The following is a 12718-nucleotide window of genomic DNA, read 5'->3' as shown; positions in this document are numbered from 1 at the left end:
ACACAGTAATTCGCATTCGCACAGACAATAATTCACATTCGTTGTGATGTTGATTCACATTTGTTTGGCTTAATCATATTCTCCTTTCAATTTGTTGTTTCTTTTTGCGATTTCTCTACCGATTCCTCAATTATTTACACTATCATCAGTCAGGCTACGAAATTAAGTAATGGAATGATTATTTGATTGATTAAGAAGATTTCTTTATTTCTATCAAAATATTTTATCTTAATCTATTCTATAAGATTTGGGAATAGTAGCCAACTTAGTTCTAGCTTCTCTTTTTTAATTTTTAATTCACTTTTTATAGTACAATTCTCTACCCGCGCAATTTCTAAAATTAATTTATTTAGGATCAGGCAGATTGGTCCTCTACCATCATCATTGGCTGGGATTGGGATATCCACGAGATCTGGGTCACAATCTGTATCAACTAAGAAAATTGTTGGAATACCCAAAGTTCTACATTCTCGAATAGCAGTATATTCTCCTTTTTGATCGAGAATTATTACAATATCGGACAATTTTGTCATGTATCTAATACCCCCTAGATCTTCCTGCAATTTGTTCAATTCTTTCTTGAGTATTGTTGCTTCTTTTTTCGTAAATCCATCGAATCCCCCCGTATTTTTTATTTCATTAAATTTTTGAATTTTTCAAGTCTTGCTTCTATAGTAAACCAATTAGTTAACATACCCGCAAGCCATTTTTTATTTACATAATGACATCAAGTTGCTAAAGCAATTAATTTAGCAACATTAGTTGTTTGATTTTTTGTACCAACTATCATAATTTGTTTTCCTCTTTTTGCTCCATCAAACACAAAATCACAGGCTTCTGATAAAAAACGAGCGGTGCAAGTTAAATTTATAATATGATTATCTTTACGTTATTTGAAAATGTAAGGTGCCATTTTAGGATTCCATTTTCTGGTCTCATGACCAAAATGAACTCCTACTTTTACCATCTTTTTCAAATTGATGTTCCAATTTTTTTTCGCCATTTTTCTTTTTCTTTTTTTTTTTACTGTGTAATATCTACATTCCAATGGAATGGGTTAGATTGCTTGCCATAGCATACTTGGTACAAGTATTCACTTTATTTTTAAAATGAAATCTAACAATTAGCTTTGCTATTTTTTCTTTTTTCTTTTTTCTTTTTTACTAACCCACATTCAATTTTTGAAATCTGGAAATTATTGTCTTTTGCTTAAAATGAATAAGATCTCATGGCAAGAAGAGTCCGATTTAAGATTTCAGGTGCACGAAAGAGGGCAAATGAAAGAAGAGAGCAAAAATCCTATTAGCGAGTGTTATAATAAGAAAGAAGAATCAAAGAACAAGAAGAACAAAGTGCTATCTCCACATGCTTACATCTTGAGATACAACATGATGAATGGAGACGAGTTAATGGTCAATATAATTTTGCAATAACTCACTGTTTTGCAGGTTTCTTTATTTTTTTCTAATTCTAATTGCCAGATCGCATTAGTTCTATCTGTGCACTGTATTCGTTTTGACAAGTTCTCGCATTCGTTTTATCAGAAATTCGCATCCATTGAAGCATAAATTCACATTCGTTGAATCAACGGGTCACATTCGTGCCAATATCTTTGGGCAATCGTTGGATGAATTTGAAAACTTACTGTTATGTGCTTTATGTCATTTTTTTTGGTTTTTTGGTTTTACTAATGTTCTGTCTGTAGCTTGTGGTGAAAGTAATAGGGAAGAGCCAATCAATTGAAGAGTTTAATAAAACTACTGACATGTGTGAATGCAAGATTTGATAAGATTTTAGCTAATATTTAATTTTGGTGCCTAAAATGAACAACTCAAATTTCACATTTGGTTTTGGTGCCTAAAAATGGACAATACAAATCACACATATTGCTTTGAGGTTTAAAAAGGACATGAAGCGTATTTTACCTTTTGATTTTAGGTTTAAAATGGACATGAGCTTATCTTATGAATAGTTTATCTCACATACTGCAATCTTAAAGGAAAGAACCTTTTTGTGTCTAGAGTGGTCCCACCGCTAAAACACACTATCCTCTCCCTTGCCTTTCGTGGACTTGGGTGCAAGAGAAAAGTTGTAGCAACACTCAAATTTTATTTTTAGTAGGGGAGGGATATATTTGATGGGAATTTCATCACTTCATAGGGGGACCTTGAATTGAGTTGCGTTGGGGATATTGACTCTCCTAGCATAATTTCGAGCGGTGTTCTTTTATGCCGCTATATAAAAGACCCGGTCAGACGACTAAGGTGTTGAGTGAATTCAACGTATGTGGGGGCCTTCCTTGCACTGATAATCTCACCAAAAATATTTAAGTGGCTTTCCTTAGAATCCATTGTTGGACTGAACCTGTCAGAAAACTATGAAGAACCAATTTCACCAAATCATACATTTGATGGTTTCGGGTGTGCGGATCGTACCCCATAGATATTATCCATGTACCATTCTTAATGAAAGAAAATCCTTGGTAATAAGATCTTCAGATCTTCAGGGTAAGAGAACTTGGCATGCCTGAGAAGTGTGTGTCGTGGAGTGGAGCCAATGCTTCCAGGGTCTCTATTTTTCTGTTTTGATTTGATATTTTATTGTGAGGGCCTCATCAAGTGGTTTCCAATTTCCAACCTAGGCTATGTTTACTATGCTCTTCATTGTTCAATGTTATAAACCAGTATTGAGTTGGCTTTAATGTAGGCTAATTCAGGTCCTCACTTGTGTAACTTGAATTTACAGAGTTGGTCAGAACACAATTCAGTGGCTATACCTTTTCACAACAATATTCTCAAACAATAAAAAAAACTAGTACAAAAGCAATCTCCCCTCAACAAAATTGATCAAAGCAAAAACCAAATAAGAGTCACATTTTTGAAAAATGGATAAAACACCTTACTCTTTGTGACCCTAAGTCCCATAGGTTGCATAACTCATCCTAAGTCTTTAGTCTTCATGGTCCATTCTTAGTCCTCCTATTGTCAGTATATAGTCCATATTACCTTAGTATTGCATAGTTCATCCTCAATCCTCATATGGTCTTTACCTTAGTCCTCATAGTATACGCATTAGTCTTGTCATCATTTCTGCATTTTCAATCAAGCCCAAGTTTGTCATCTTCACTTAGTCCTTACATAGTCTTGATCTGCATCAAGTTTAAGCACTTTCTCAAATACTTTCAATTAGGTGATCATCAACTCCTGATATTTTTGAGTAGTGTCAACCACTTGGTCATTTGAGTAAGTCTCCCCTAGCTACATTACTATCATCGTAGAGAGTATTCATAGCATGTGTTACCATGGTATTGTGTGGTGATAATTTTTTCCCGTTTGAACAACCCAATCTTGGTCCAAACGATTATCAAGGAGAAACATTGATAGTCTAGATAACCTTGCATGGAAGTTAAGAACTAGTGTCCCCTAGTATGAACGAGTCAAATTTGTAATAGACAAGGAAATACAAAAAGAAATTTGAATCCAAAGAGAATCTCAAAGAGAAATCATTCAACAAAGACTTGAAAAACTTAGACTACAACAACAACAACAACAACTTCCTCATCTGAATCCCCAATAGAGTGTCAGAGTCTAACATCATAAGTTGTCCAAGGTCTTGCATTTCCTAGGTGTCATAGAAATCATTCATGCCAGTAACCAGATCACAAAGACCTAAAACGAATCCAAATAATGACCCATTGTTCAACCCCACATGGAACATGGACCTATCAACTTACCAACATCCGCAAGTTAGACGACCTGCAACATTGCCTATAAATACGAAAAACATGCCTTTGATAGAAGAAATCCAACAAAACTTGACACAAGAAGAATTGGAGGCAACTCAACAAGATCCACAAGTCCTTATGGTCCTAAACACGCTTATTAATAATAGTAAGGGAAAATACCTCTCCCTTTTGATTCAAAATGGGGCCAAGTTACCCCCAGATGTTGACATTTCAATGATATTACCACAAGGAGTAATCTTGACTCAAAATATGAATAAGGCACCAAATATTACACAAACAAGAGAAACATTTTCAAGCTCAACTCATGGTGCATCTCAAAGCACACAAGACACAGTAACTCAAAATACGATGATGTCAACTCAAAATTCTCAATCAGGAGATACGTCAACAAATGCAAATGTCATGTCCTAAACTACTCCCAATGTTACTTCATAAACAACAACAACAACTGTGGCTCAAAATACCGCAACCATAAGTTCTACCCAACCCCTAGTATTAGTTTCAGTTGGGTCTACCTACAATGGTCAGAATGTGAATCAAGGCTCCATCAGAATGTATGGATCAAGCCAACCTAATGTCAATACTCAATTTGCATATTTCTCAGCACCTAGTGGAAACCAAGGCACACAATTACATACTCAGTCAAGGTTCTAGCAAGCTCTAGTATACTCAAATACCACTCCTTTATTGGGGAATACCTATATGGCCAATACACCTTTGACCCAAATAAAAAACTTGGCTCAACAAGTATAGAATCTCCAAAGATAAATGACTAATATGCAAACAAGAAATGAAAATAAGAGCTACACCATGGAAGATCTTCGTACTTATCCTTTTGATGGGTCTTTGTATATGCCACCTTTTCCACAATATTTTGAGACTCTGAAGTTTGAAAAATATAGAGAAAAAGTTAATCCCCTAGATCATGTTAGAGATTTTTACACAACATGTATTAAAGTAGCGCATTAAGACACATATTTGATGTGACTATTTCCCAAGAGTTTGGGAGGAACAATTGTCGTGCCTGTGAAGTGTGATACCTATAGCTGCAACACAAAATACTCAATAGATCATTACAAGCATGGTTAGAATATAAGAAGCAAACGAAAGATAAACCATGACAAAGTGACCTATCGCCTCCTAAGAGATGTGAGTATGGATTTTCTCTTAGATCTCGATAAGGAATCCCAATGACTTGACTACACCTAGATGGATGATTTGAAATGATAATGATATGCAAAGATGAGATTGATTATGCTAGATTGATCCAAGAGACTAATTAAGCTAATGATATGGACGATTAAGCTATGATTTGATGATGCAATTAAGCTAGAAAAGAGATTGATTAAGCTACATGATTCAACAATTATGCTAGAAAATGATCAAATTAAACTAAATCTAAGATGCAATTTCCTATAACAATAATGCTCAAATGATATGCCTATAGTAACAATGAATAAATTGATAATGAGATGGGATCCTTTGTGCTCCAAAATGAGGGATATTTATAGGATTTCCAAGGCCAGGGGTGAGGTGGCAGGAATCAACGACCAAGATTTTGTCTGAAGATATCAAGGGTGAAATTGGAGGAGGTTGGAGAAGAGGTTGGATGAAGAGACACTTGTCATCTCTATGGTGACAAGTGTCAAGGAGCCTTGCTCATAAAAGGTCAAGTGTCCAAGAGAGGAGATATGTGGCCAAAGTGCCATGTGTCTCAAGAAGAAAATATCCACACCATAGGAGGTTAGGATAAGGAGGCATGTGGGTAATTTGAATTTAAAAATTCAAATAATAGGAAAAGACTAATTAATTCTCAACAACTCATAAATTGATTTGTTTTAATTAATTAGAGGATTAGAAGAATTGATTGAAAGGGGGAAAGATTAATTAATTTGAATTAATTAATCAAAGGAGACCATGGAATGAGCTTAATGAATAAATCCTTAGATTTATTAATAAGTAGATGAAAGCGAGAATTTAATCAAATTGCCTAATGAATTTAATTAAATTAGGAAGGGGGATTAATTAAATAATTGCTTATTTAATTAATTATCTTCAGACCATTTTTAGGTGTATACAACAACATTAGAGTGGTTCTTGCACTTGCCACCCAAAATTGCCTCATGGGGTGAGTTGGTAGAGCAATTTATAACAAAATTTTCACACAGTATAGACAATCCAGTTACTCTAATGGATTTATATCCTGCCAAGAAAAGAGAAGGTGAAACACTCACTTCATTCCTACAACGATGGAGAGATTTGTACCATAGATGTCTCAGTCACATTCCAGAGGTTGAACAAGTGGATATCTTCATTGAGAACCTCATTCCTCAAGTAAAATATCCACTACAAATGCAATGTCTTCATACATTCAAGGAAATAACAGAAAAGGGTATAAAGTGTGAAAAGGGCCTAGCAGAGCAATGGATATTAAAGAATCACAAAGACAATGGACCAACCAATAATTCAAGCATTGAAAAACCAAAATTTTGGTCCAAAAATAAGAATGTGACAAGTGATGGTGTTGTAGACGCCCGTGTTGTCAATAGAGCTCAACCATTGGTATTGCTTCAAGGACCAGTGGAGTCTTTTGTCTCCAATAGAGCTGAGTCTCAAAGTAGTAGTACAACATTAGCAAATGCAAATACAGTCCAATCTAGTAATCAAAGACCTCCAAGGATCAATACACCTAGAAGGAATTATACACCACTTGGAGAACAAATTGAGTCCGCTCTTAAAAAGTTGATACAAACCAATGTCACTACTATACCAAAAGTTAGGCCATATTAGTCGGGTCTTTTCAAACCCACTTGGTGGAATGCCAATGATTTTTGTAAATACCATCGTGCTAAAGGTCATAAAACTGCAAGTTGTTATAAGCTCAAAAATTTGATACAAGATCTCATTGATCAGGGTGACATTACTGTGGATGCTAACAAGGGATCTGCTAACTTAGGTCATACCATATTCAAGGATCCTTTTGTTAAACATGACAAAGGAAAGGCTTCTAGTTCAGGGACACAAAACAACACTCCAAATTATACCAATGTAGCATATGATTATGCAATTAATACAATCAGTGCAGGAGATGAAATAGTGGCTACAATTATAGTCAATCCAAGAAACCGAGATTGTGCAGTTGTCACTCACCAATCCAAAGTCACATTACAAGGGGTGCCATCTAATCCACATCCACCAACTATTAACTATAGTGTAGTGGATTAACTAAGAAAGACCCCGACGCAAATTTTATTGCTTGAGTTGCTTTGTATCTCCCTATCTCAAAAGGCAGTCCTAGATAAAGCTCTCCAAGAATCTATTGTCGCTCGCGACAAACAAAAACACCTTTCAATCCATGGTTGGAAATCTAGTTGCTTCCAAGTTAGCATTGACAGAGCAAGATGTACCAACAAATAGACCCATGCACAATGATCCTCTTCACCTAGAAGTACTTGTTCACAAAATAAAAGTCAAAAGAGTCTTAATAGATGGTGGAGATGGACTCAACATATTCACTCTTAACCTGATTAAATCTTTGGGCTACTCACACCATAATATTAATATTCATAAGAAAATAAATATTAAAGCTTATTATGATGAAGAATGCCCATCCAAGGGTGTGGTGACCTTATCTATGAAAGTAGGACCTATCACCACCAATATCACCTTTCAATTTATGGATCGAGAGGGGATATACTATGCTACTAGGTTGCCTGTGGATACATGTCATGCAGGAAGTACCTTCTACTTTCCACCAATGTGTTAAGTTCCCTTATAATGACATTGAGATAACAATACAAGGTGATCCGAACCCCTTTCAACATTGTAACTACCTCAGGGCAAGCACAAAGAATCAAGTCCCAATCAACCAAACGGCTCCACTCACCATGCAGATGAACTCTTTGAAAATTTTAGACACACTAGCATCATCATCTCACACACCTACAACACCACCTCTCCAAATCAGGGATGAAGGGTGTAGCGAATATTCATGTTCTGGAATAATATCAATAGGCAAATTGTCTCCTAGATCGTTTGGGATAACCTTACCAATCCAACAAGTAAAAATAAAGGGAAAGAAATAGTCCAATTCTCAGACTCTTGTTCCTTCATAAGATGGGGAGAGATAAATGAATAATCCTTAGAAGAAGATGTCAACAAATGACTCTATAAAGAAGAAGATGACCATCCAAATTTCAAACTTCCTTTAGATCAATATGGCAATGGATTCAAAATGCTACATAGACATGGTTATGATGGAACAACTAGATTGGAGGCACATGCTCAAGGTATTATGGAGCCTATATTACCATAAAAAAATCTAGAGAATTGGGGCTTGGGATATATGGGCTTGACAAGAAGAAGAAAGACTTCTAGACCAGATACTCTGGTTATTCAAAATTTGCCAACAACAACACAAATCACAAATGAGGAGGAGGATCACGAGTCACCAAGCCAAAACAACATGTCAACAATTGCCTTTGTACCGACATCTCATATGAATGTGGTGACAGAAACAAGACGTGCACAACAGATGACTCAAATACTTACTTGGCACCATCATCCTCAACCGATTCATCAAGGGAAACATGCATAGTACTAGCTAGAGAAGGTAATTTTATATTGCCTCTATCTCTTATCCAAGCTTTAAATGAGTCTTCTATCATAGAAGAAGGGTCTACAAGTCATGAAACTCTCCCATTCATCATCAACACTGCTAAGACTCCTCTTTCTCCAATTGAGGAAGTTGATGAAGAAGGATCAGACAGAGAGACCTATATTGAGAGTATAATTGATTCCCATGACTATGAACTCTTATCTATCTAAAGTTGTAACACATATTCAACATTTAAGGCCTATGACAATCAATCACCTGTGGATGATGGCATTGAATATGAGGACAAACAAATTGATCAAAAGTCAGTCAAGTATGTATTTGACAACGGGATCTGCATGATATCAGTACCATCTCCTCCTAATGAAGATAAATAATTTTTTTTTATGTATCCTCACTTGATAGAATGGGGGCAAGAAGAACAACCACATTTAGACTGGTTCTAAAAAGATGAGGCCATAGCCGAGTTCTTGGGTGTTAGGGATGGATTTCCCTATGATGATCACAAAGCCAGTTTCACTATGGATCTGGACATAACTACCTACTTTGGAGAGAAGAAAGCTCCTATGCTAATCCAAAAGATGTGGATGAAATAGGAAATGCAACTACAAACAGATTGGATAATCTTCCTATAGATCAAGAACAATCAGCCTTACTAGTAGAAGAAACTGAAGAAATTAACATTGGAAATGCTGAGAATATACATAAGATTCTCCTGGCTAAGTCTTTAAACCCCATGGAAAAAGAAATATTTATTCAATTCTTCATGAAATGACCAATAAGATTTGCATGGTCGTATGCTGACATGTAAGGATTGGACCCAGATTTGGTCTTACATCATTTACCATTGCTACCAGGAGTGAAACCGTATAAGCAAAAGCTCAGGAAGATATATCCTCAAATAGCCATGTTAGTCAAGGTAGAGCTACAAAAAATGTTAGATGTGGGTTTTATTAGACGACCCATAGACTATGTAGAATGGATTTCCAACTTAGTACTAGTGACTAAACCCACTGGGGGTATAAGAATCTATACTGACTTCAGGGACCTAAACAAATCTTGTCCCAAGGATGATTTTCCACTTCCTAATATAGATAGGATTTGGATCTAACAATGGGAAATAAAATTTTATCACTCATGGATGGCTTCTTTGGTTATAATCAAATTAGGATTGCACTAGAGGACCAACATAAAACAACTTTCACTTGTCCTTGGGGAGCTGTTGTTGGAATGTGATGTCATTTGGTCTCAAGAATGTCAGTGCCACTTATCAGAGAGTAATGACCACCCTGTTTCATGACATGATGTTGGAATCAAGGAACACTGAGAGGGGGGGGGGGGATGAATCAGTGTTCTACTGGTAAATAAAATTTCAAACTTATTCTCAGACCACAAGAAGAAAATGCAAGAAAGTAAAGTGCACTAACACAAGATAATGAACCACAAAATCATAACACCAAGATTTTTATGTAGAAACCCGGAAAGGGACATAGTGGGATTGGAACCCACAATATTCATATACTGTGATCAGGAGTACATACATATTACATGAGGGGAATGCACTTGCATTCAAGCACACTGCCTAGAATGAAAAGTTAAACTACAATATGGAAGTCACATTGACTTACAGATAATTTACAATGATAATTATGATGATTGAACTCCAAAATAGCATCAAACAATGCTTGGATGAGTTTAGGTTAAGTGCAAAAAGTTTGACTGTAACTGCTCTGCAACTCTGCCCTGTTTTGCTTCTCAATCAACTACCGGATCAAGAATGCCCACTTGAAACTGCGCCAAATAGGTTTCTCAATCAGTACTCGCTCATATCACACCTTAAAAATATCTTCTACATCGGTCATATATATCCACAATCACAAAATGAAACATCCATCAAGTCAGCCATCCTTATTATGCAATGTAATGTGTAATCAAGTGTCGGCTTAGACTGGATCTCTAAAACATATACGGATCAACCAAATGATGCCAAAATTATTTCTACATGTTGGCCCTATCATCCCATGCATGAATATGACCACCAAAATCATTGTAAAGATTCCAGACCAAAAGTGCCCTTCTTTCCTGAAGTACTGGTGATAGATTATCAGACCACTCCCTCTGTTGGTTACCAAAATCCATAACTATCGAATAGGATTTCCATGAAGAGTTTCCATCAATGACAACCCTAATCCATTATACATACATTGGTATCCACCGGATGAGTGTCAATTACCAACAATCTCCTCCTTTGGCATTGATGGTAACACTCGAGAAAAATGACTAAGTGTTGAGTCAACCTGTATACCAAATCAAAATTTCTAAGGCTCCCCCTTAGACCAAAATGTCAAAAACTTGTATCATTCTTTCTACATTTTTCACTCTATTCTCCCCCTTTGACAACAATGCCAAAGTTGGGGTGCTACTCAAAAACTTATATACAAGGGTATATACCAGATATTCTATACATACTTGAAGATATCTGGAAAAAAGAGTCTTCAAAAATCCTAAGTGGGTATCCCACCCATTCTTCAAGTTGTGCAAAACTGTGACAAAAGAACTAAAAACAAAAGCATATATCTCCACATCTTTCAAGTCTGTGGGAACTTTTTGTGCCATTATCTTCATGCAATCTACTTTGTTGCTCAGCATGGTGTCCATCCAGGGGGCGATAAGGTTCCACAGTTCACCAATTTGCCTCAGTATCTTGTCCTTTTCTAAATTTGGGCTCAAGATTTGATCAATTAGAGCCATCACCTGTCCTATACTACTGGTAAGGACTACATTGGAATCAAATGACTGATATATACCATCAAGCATGCCCTAACAAACACTTATTTGCTTGTCTATATCTGATGTGAATTTGGGCAATATAAGGCATGAATTATATATCTTTCCTCCTTCACTCAATGTCTCAGAGATTTTCTATAGTCCTTTGTTCAATCTGAGCCTGTCATCTTCAATCATCTTCCAGAATGTCTGCATACGCACCTCCTTGAATTTGTCCAATACTTGCTTGGTGGTTGCCTTTTCCAATGACTCAAAATTGGTATTGATATTGTTGATCAATTGTAACAGCTTCTCGGAGTGGTTATAATTTGGATCTAATTGTAGTTCTAGTACCACCTTATGCAAAACACTTACAGACATGTCAATCAACTTTTTTCTCTCTCTCTGATTTAACCAAGTGTTGACTTGCTTGAGCCTGAACTACTGAAACAACCATCAACCTTTTCAGCTGGAGAAATTTATCCAATGTCAAGAGGTCCATCAAAGTTGACGGAGATTTGAGGTAAAATCCTTTTCCCTTTGTCTTTCGGTGTGTCAATTGCCATGATCACCGAGACATCATCAATTTTATGCTTTCCCTTATCTACCTCTCCAGCCTTATCAACATCCTTCTCCGATTCTTCTTTTCTTGCATCTTTTTCTTGATCCTATTCCCGCACAGTATGTGCTTCTTCCTTATCCTTTTCTTTTTCATCAACCTTTGCACTGGTGTCACCACTTGGTGCAATATCATCTTTTGGTATCTCTTTGGCTTCTTCAACTTTCCCTTCCACCATCTCTGGGTTTTCCTTGTCAACCAGAGGATTTTGAATATCCTCTGCATCAGGGGTTAAATTGACATGAACCTCCAAATTTGCCTATGTCTGAATTTCATCCTTCTGATTACCTGGAGCACCTACCTATACATGCAGAGGGGAAGTATCTTCCTTTTGAGAGCCATCATCAAACTTGGGGTTTATTGGAACCTGATTGAACTTTAAGAAATTTTTCCATATCTCTTCAATGTCTTTTATGACTTCCTCAACCTTGCCAACCATAAGCATGTTTGCACTGTTTTTGCTTTGGAATTCCTTCTTGTTGGCTTGCTCCACGAGTCTATCAACTTATTCTTGTCAGATACAGGCACTGATATTGATCAATTCATGTTCTTTCATTTCCTTATCTATTCAGCTTGCAGTTAGCCTTCTAGCATCAAGAATGTTATATAGATCCTTTGGAATTCTATGTTCTAACTCAATTAATGATTTGCTAAAGTTATGCAAATGCAACACAACCGCTTCCTCAATTTCCCTCTGTTCATTCTCATCAAGATTTTCATAGTATGCACTAATATTCTTGAGATTACCATTAATAACTATTTCATCAATCAATTCTTTTGCAGTCAATGGGGGAATGATAGTACATTTACCTTCCACCTTGCCGGATTCAAGATCTACATCAAGCTCTATCCTTATCTTTCTTCCTCTTTTTGGCCTACTGGTTATAGAAGGTTCTAATTTTGTCTTCTTGCTTTGCTGGGCACCACCAGACTGTGGTTTCCTAACCACTCTGACAAATTCTTCTTTCTTCTT

At 36.3% G+C, this 12718-nt stretch overlaps 1 pseudogene; it reads right to left on the bottom strand.

Moving 5' to 3' along the window:
• Window positions 1–233: 233 nt before the first annotated feature.
• On the bottom strand, window positions 234–1003 carry LOC131030601 (small ribosomal subunit protein uS2c-like; annotated as a pseudogene).
• Between the last annotated feature and the right edge of the window lie 11715 nt (window positions 1004–12718).

Source organism: Cryptomeria japonica, chromosome 2 (assembly GCF_030272615.1).
Source record: "Cryptomeria japonica chromosome 2, Sugi_1.0, whole genome shotgun sequence".
In the NCBI taxonomy this organism is placed as follows: Eukaryota; Viridiplantae; Streptophyta; class Pinopsida; order Cupressales; family Cupressaceae; genus Cryptomeria; species Cryptomeria japonica.
The sequence above is the reverse complement of the archived record's forward strand: the minus strand, read 5'-3'. Positions and strand labels throughout refer to the sequence as shown.